This window comes from Nicotiana sylvestris, chromosome 3 (assembly GCF_000393655.2).
Source record: "Nicotiana sylvestris chromosome 3, ASM39365v2, whole genome shotgun sequence".
Taxonomy (NCBI): Eukaryota; Viridiplantae; Streptophyta; class Magnoliopsida; order Solanales; family Solanaceae; genus Nicotiana; species Nicotiana sylvestris.
Genome location: NC_091059.1, coordinates 115,742,195 through 115,750,232, shown reverse-complemented (window position 1 = coordinate 115,750,232; position 8,038 = coordinate 115,742,195).

The window sequence follows — 8,038 nt, the reverse complement described above, 5'->3', positions numbered from 1 at the left end:
TTGAGTTTCAAGTTGAAAACTTAAGGACACTTGGTCCTGAAGTTTGAGTTTCAAGTTGAAAAGTTAAGGACACTTAGTCGTGAACTTTGACTTACATGTTCAATAGTTAAGGACACTTGGTCCTTAACTTAGAGTTACAAGTTAAAAAGTTAAGGATAATTCATCCTGAACTTTGACTTGCATATTCAATAGTTAAGGACACTTGGTCCTTAACTTAGAGTTCCAAGTTAAAAAGTTAAGGACAGGCAGTCCTTAACTTCAAGTTTCAAGTTCAAAAGTTAATGACACTTGGTCTTTAACTTTGAATTCCAAGTTCAAAAGTTAAGGACATTTGGTCCTGAACATTTATTTCCAAATTCAAAAGTTAAGGACACTTGTTCCTTTACTTACAGTTCCAAGTTCATAACTTAAGGACACTTGGTCTTGAGCTTTAAGTTCCAAGTTCATAAGTTAAGGACACTTGGTCCTGAACTTTGAGTTCCAAGTTAAAAAGTTAAGGATATTTTGTCCTTAACTTTGAATTCCAAGTTCAAAAGTTAAGGACACTTGGTCCTTAACTTGGTCTTGAACTTACAATACATGTTCTTAATTATACAAGATTGCTCTATAAAATATGTCCTGAGTTTTCCATTCTCTTGACTTGCAGGATGGAAATAATATGCATTATAGTTGCTTTTAATGATAGATGGACTGAAGACTATAAGTATCTTGATCATCAAACAAAGCTTGTTCTAGTACCTGAGGCAATTCGGTTTGAAGATTTCATTAAACAGATTTTTGAAGTTATTGAATTGGATAGAGACAAGTTTGAAGCAATGATATGGTTTGATATCAACCTTAGAACAAGCAAGGGAATGCTTGTATCCAAAGATTTAGATCTTCACACATGTATAGAGTTATTAAAAACTTATTCACTCTTCAAGGGCTGTCGTTTCATTGTTGATATTTCGGAAAGAGTTTTTGGATCAACAAGCACCTATGAATTTGTCAACAGAGAAACTCAACATGACAATCAAAACAAATGCCAATAGATAATGAAAATAGATATGGTTGAAGCTCAAACAATAACTGAAGAGGTGCTTCAAACATTTGATTCTATTCAAGTAGAAGGACAAAGCATTATAGAGATTGACAACGAACAAGCTTTGGGTATTCAAGTCTTACAGAGTGCACCGGTAATCGAAGAAGTTGCTAAAAAATCTCTACTCAGCTAACTAGACGAAGGTCAAATTTGAAACAAAAAGAATCACCAACTACGATATTAAGAGAAAAATGCTTCGTTGGATGAAATAAAAGTAGGATCAATATTTGACAAAAAGAAGAGCATAATTAACTATTTTCGAATATAGCAATTAAAGGACATTTTGAATTCAAGGTTGTTAGATGAAGCTCAACAAGATATTTGTTGAAATGAAATGATGATAGGTGTGGGTAGTGTGTGCGTGCTTTCAGAATTAAAGATTCAACACTGTTCAAGATAGTAAAGATTGAGAAAAATCATGACTGCTCTATTAACATTATGAAAGTTGATCAAAGGCATGCAACTTCAAAGTTGATTAGTGGTTACATTATCGACAATCTTCGAGACCCAAGGTTTGAACACCAGCTTTTTGTCATGGCAGATGTCACGACCCTAAACCCGGACCCGGTCGTGACGACACCTCTCGTGAAGACAAGGCCAGCCAACTAGTCCCAATTCAATTTTTCAACAGTTAAACATTAATAAACAGTCTAAGCATGAGTAAATAAACCAAAGGCTAAGCAAAAGATTTTATAATGTGCGGAATACAGCCCAAACACAGCCCGATACCGGATTGTCACAAGTCACGAGCATCTACTAGGGTCTAAATACAACTGAAAAGTTTGAAATGTACAAAATACAGACTAATGAAATAAAGTGGGAGAAAAGCAGTGCTGCGAACGTTGGCAGCTACCCTGCTAAACTCCGATGACACTGCCTCCGGTCAGCCAACACCTGTTACCGGGTTCAGAAATACCTGAATCTGCACACAAAGTATAGGGAGTAAAGTGAGTACTCCAAATCAATGAGTAATAATCATAACTAAAGTTTGAATGGTAAGAAATCACAAAAGTGCATCAACATGTTGTATAGAAGCGGTACAAAACCCGTAAAAAGCAATGAAGTTGAAAAATCTCTTAAAAACATCTTACCTCAGTTTAACTTCTTTAAAAATGACTTTTCAACAGTTACACAAATGAATTCCAAACAATTAGTGCAGATAAGCACAGAAAATCCGCCCCTCGGGCACAAATACATAATTAAACAGGTAAATGACAGGCAAATACGAAAGATAAGCACATAAGGTTCGCCCCTCGGGCAGAGTATCAACAATCCGCCCCTCGGGAAATATCTCAGAAGAAATACCAGCCCCTTGACCAATCACATAGAACAGTACCAGTCCCTCGATCTATATCTCACATCACAATGGGTACCCACGCTCACTGGGGGTGTGCAGACTCTTGGAGGGCCCCCTTACATCCTAAGCGCAATATCAAGCCACCTCGTGGCATCATAAACAGGCTCTCGGCCTCATATCAATATCAACAAGCCACCTCGTAGCGTACATATCTCAGGCCCTCGGCCTCATAATTAAATCAGTGTATTACCGCTGCGGCGTGCAGCCCGACCCAGAAGATATCCTCACAACACAGGCCCTCATCCTTACTTAGTCAAAAGTCACATAAGCCTCTCGGACAACAATAAAACAGTGTTTCTCAGCCTAAAACATCATTTAAATATCATTTGAGTATTAAAACTGAGTGAACATGGCTAAGTTTTGAAAAATAGTGGAAAATAACATGACTAAGTTCATGTATAAAGTCAAAACAGTGAGGCAATATCAACAAAAATCCTTGAAGGGTTCAAATAGTTGGCATGAAGCTCAAATATGGCATTCAACCCAAATAATGATGATAGTAAATAGATTTCAGTCAAATATACGGTAAAATCATCAATCGAAACGGACCAAGTCACAATCCCCAATAGTGCACAACCCCATGCTCGTCATCAAGCGTGTGCCTCCTCTCAGTATAGCACTACGATGTGCAATCCGGGGTTTCAAACCCTCAGAACATCATTTACAATTACTATTCACCTCGATACGGTCCAAACTCTAGCCCACGATGCCTTTCCTGCACGAATCGACCTCTGGATTCTCCAAATCTAGCCACAATCAGTACATAATCATTAAAATATGCAAAGGGAATGAAGCATACTTGAAAATATCCAATTTTACATCAAAATCCCAAAATTGCTCAAACCTGCCCCCCGGGCCCACATCTCGAAATCCAATAAAATTAACATCAATGGAATCCACATCCTCACACGAGTCTGTACATATCAAGAACATCAAAACCGGACTTCAAATGGCCCCTCAAATCCCCACTCAAAGGTCTCTTAATCTCAAGCCCTAATTACCCATTTTTGCTACTGATTTTTCCATGGATTTCAAGCTTACAATGATAGAATTCATCAAATAAACAAGTTTAGGGACCAAAAATCTTACCTCCATGAAATCCTCTTGAATTTCCTCTTCAATTAGCTCTCCGAAGCTTCAAAATCGCCAAACAATGGAGGTACTTAGCCTCAAAATCGTGGAATAGCCCTTTTAAATCATTCTGCCCAGGCATAAAAATCCTTCTTCGCGAACGTGGTCAAAGCCTCGCGTTCGCGAAGCACAAAATTACTTTGACCAAATTTCCTTCACTGCGAACACGTCCTACCATTCGCGAACGCGAAGATTTGGCTCCTTAACCCTTCATGAAAGCGGAGCCTCCCTCGCGAACGCAAAGGCTAAAATCTCCACCTCACCAGCTAACTCTTCGCGAGTGCGAGGGCCTACTCATGAACGCAAAGGCCAAATGCCTGCAGCACTGAACATAAATTTTTCTACAACTTTGCAAAACATGAAATGGTCCGATTGACCACCCGAAACTCACCCGAGGCCCTCCGGACCTCAACCAATATGCCAACATATCCCATAATCTCATTCAAACTTGTTCCAACCTTCGGAACGCTAAAAAAAACATCAAAACACCACATTCACATCGGATTCAAGCCTAAGAATTCCAAAACCTTCTAAATTATGCTTTCGATCAAAAACCCAACCAAACCACGTCCGAATGACCTGATATTTTGCACACACATCCCAAATGACACAACGAAACTACTGCAACTTCCGAAAATCCATTCCGACCCCTATATCAAAATCTCACCTATCAACCGGAAAACACCAAAACCTCAATTTCGCCAATTCAAGCCTAAACCTTCCACGGACTTCCAAAATGCATTCCGATCACGCTCCTAAGTCCCAAATCACCCAACGGAGCTAACCAAAACATTAAAATTTCGATCCGAGATCATATACAAACAAGTCAAATCTTGATCAAACCTTTCAAATTTCAAGCTTCAACTGAGGACTGTTTCTTCCAAATTCATTCTGATTACCTTGAAAACCAAAACAAACGATTTACATAAGTCATAATACATCGCACGGGGCAGGTCACACTCAAGAACTGACAAGCAAAGTGCAAAATCTCAAAACGACTGGTCGGGTCATTACATCCTCCCCACTTAAACATACGTACGTCCTCGAACGAGTCAAGAAACATACCTGAAGCCTCAAATGGGTGAGGATATCTTCTCTGTATCTTAAGTCAGATCATCATCCAACTGAACCGTGCTAAAATCCAGAACATGAGACGGATCCCCAATATACTTCTGGAGCATAGAAACATGAAATACCGGATGCACACTCGACAAGCTGGGTGGCAAAGCAATCTCATAAGTCACCTCCCCAATCCTCCAAAGCACCTCAAAAGTCCCAATGAACCGAGGACTCAATTTCCCTTTCTTCCCAATTCTCATAACACCCTTCATGGGTGAAACCTTCAATAGAACCTTCTCACCAACCATGTAGGACACATCTCAAACCTTCCTGTCAACATAACTCTTTTGCCTTGACTGCACTATACAAAGCCTCTCCTGGATCACCTTCACCTTTTCTATAGCATCCTGCACCAAATCAGTCCCCAATAGCCTAGCCTCACCGGGCTCGAACCAACCAACTGGAGATCTACACCGCCTCTCATACAAAACCTCATATAGAGCCATCTGAATACTCGACTGGTAGCTGTTGTTATAAGCAAACTTTGCAAGTGGTAGAAACTGATCCCATGACCCTCCGAAATCAATGACACAAGCACGCAACATGTCCTCCAATATCTGAATAGTGTGCTTGGACTGCCCATCCGTCTGAGGGTGAAAAGCTGTGCTTAACTCAACCTGATACCCAACTCTCGCTGCACAGACCTCCAAAACTATGAAGTAAACTGAGTGCCCCTATCTGAAATGATGGAAACTGGGACACCATGCAAACAAACAATGCGAACCGCTCTGAGGAATAGGTAGTACACACAGGAATGAAGTGCGCGCACTTGGTCAGCCAATCCACAATCACCCAAATAGCATCGAACTTTCTCAAAGTTCGTGGAAGTCCAACAATAAAGTCCATAGTGATCCTCTCCCACTTCCACTCGGGAATATCCATCCACTGAAGCAAGCCACCCGATCTCTGATGCTCATATTTCACCTACTGACAATTGAGACACCGAGCTACAAATCCCACAATGCCTTTCTTCATTATTCTCTACCAATAATGTTGCATCAAATCCTGATACATCTTCGCAGCACCCGGATGAATGGAATACCGTGAGCTAAGCACCTCTTCTAGAATCAAGTCCCAAAGCCCATCCACATTGGACACACAAATTCGGCCCTGCATCCTCAACACCACATCATCACCAATGGTCACATCTCTAGCATCATCATGCTGAACTCTGTCCCTAAGGACTAGCAAATGCGGATCATCATACTGGTGCTCCCTGATACGATCATATAAGGAAGATCGAGAAGCCACACAAGCCAATACCCGACTGGGCTCCGAAATATCTAACCTCACGAACTAATTGGCCAAGGCCTGAACATCAACTACAAGAGGTCTCTCCCCAACTAGGATATATGCCAAACTCCTCATACCTACTGCCTTCCAGCTCAAAGCATCGGCCACCACATTGTCTTTTCTCGGATGGTACAATATAGTGATATCATAATCCTTAAGCAATTCCAACCATCTCCGCTGCCTTAAATTAAGATCCTTTTGCTTGAACAAATGCTGAAGACTGCGATGATCAGTGAACACCTCACAAGACACGCCATACAAGTAATGCCTCCAAATTTTTAACGCGTGAACTATGGCAGCCAACTCCAGATCATGAACGGCGTAGTTCTTCTCATGAGGCTTCAACTGACGAAAAGCATAAACAATAACTCTACCCTCTTGCATCAATACACAACCAATCCCAACTCTCGAATCATCATAATACACGATATATGAACCTGAAGCTGATGGCAAAACCAACACTGGAGCTATGGTCAAGGCTGTTTTGCGCTTCTAGAAGCTCTCCTCACACTCGTCCGACCATACAAATGAAGCACCATTCTAAGTCAACTTAGTCAAGGGAGATGCTATAGATGAGAATCCCTAAACAAACCGGCAATAATAACCCACCAAACCAAGAAAGCTGCGAATCTCTGTGGCTGGGGTAGTTTGGGCCAACTCTGAACTGCCTCTATCTTCTTCGGATCAACCTGAATACCCTCGCTGGACACCACGTGCCCTATGAAAGCCACTGAACTGTGCCAAATCTCACACTTGGAGAACTTTGCATAAAGCTTCTCCTCTCTCAATCTCTGCAATACAACTCTCAAATGCTCCGCGTAATCCTCCTGACTACGCGAATACACCAAAATATCGTCAATGAAGACTATGAAAAACGAATCGAGATAAGGCCGGAACACGCTGTTCATCAAATGCATGAACACTGCTATTGGTCAGCCCAAAAGACATCACCAAGAAATCATAATGACCATATCGGGTCCTGAAAGCTGTCTTAAGAATATCCGAGTCCCTGATCTTCAACTAGTGATAACCTGAACGGAGATCAATCTTGGAGAACACCCTCGCTCCTTGAAGCTTTTCGAATAAATCATCAATGCGAGGCAAAGGATACTTGTTCTTAATTGTTACCTTGTTCAATTGCCTATAATCAATGCACATTCTTATTGTGCCATCCTTCTTCTTCACAAACAGAATTGGCACACTCCAAGGTGACACACTAGGCCAAATGAACCCTTTATCAAGGAGTTCCTGAAGCAGTTCTTTTAATTCCTTCAACTCCGCTGGTGCCATACGATACGACGGAATAAAAATGGGCTGAGTGCCTGGCACCAGGTCAATACCAAAATCAAAATATCCCTATCCGGGGGCATGCCCGACAGGTCTGCAGGAAACACATCAGGAAAATCCCTCACAATTGGGACAGAATCAATACTGGGAGCCTGAGCTCTGACATCCCTCACAAATGCTAGATATGAAAGACAACCCTTCCCAACCATACGCTGGACTTTCAAGAATGAGATCACTATACTGGGAACATAATCAGTCACACCTCGCCAATCAATCCGTGGCACACCCGGCATAGCCAATGTGACTATCTTAGCATGACAGTCCAGAATAGCATGACACGGAGATAACCAATCCATGCCCAAAATGACATCAAAATCCACCATTCTCAATAGTAATAGATTCATTCGGGTCTCTAGACCCCTAATAGTCACCACACACAACCGGTACACACGATCTACAACAACAGTATCGCCTACCGGGGTAGATACATGAACAGGTAAAGCAAGAAACTTATGGGGCATACCCAATTAACGAGCAAAGTATGATGACACATAAGAAAAGGTGGAACCGAGATCAAATAATACAGAGGCATCTCTGTGGCAGACTGAAACAATACCTGTAATAACAGCAGCTGAAGCAATAGCATCGGGTCTGCCCGAAAGTGTATAGAAACGGGCCTGACCACCACCTAATCGACCTCCTCCTATAAGGTGACCCCTAGCTGACTGGGCGGGTGGTGGTGGATTAACTAGCGCTGGAGCCGACGACTA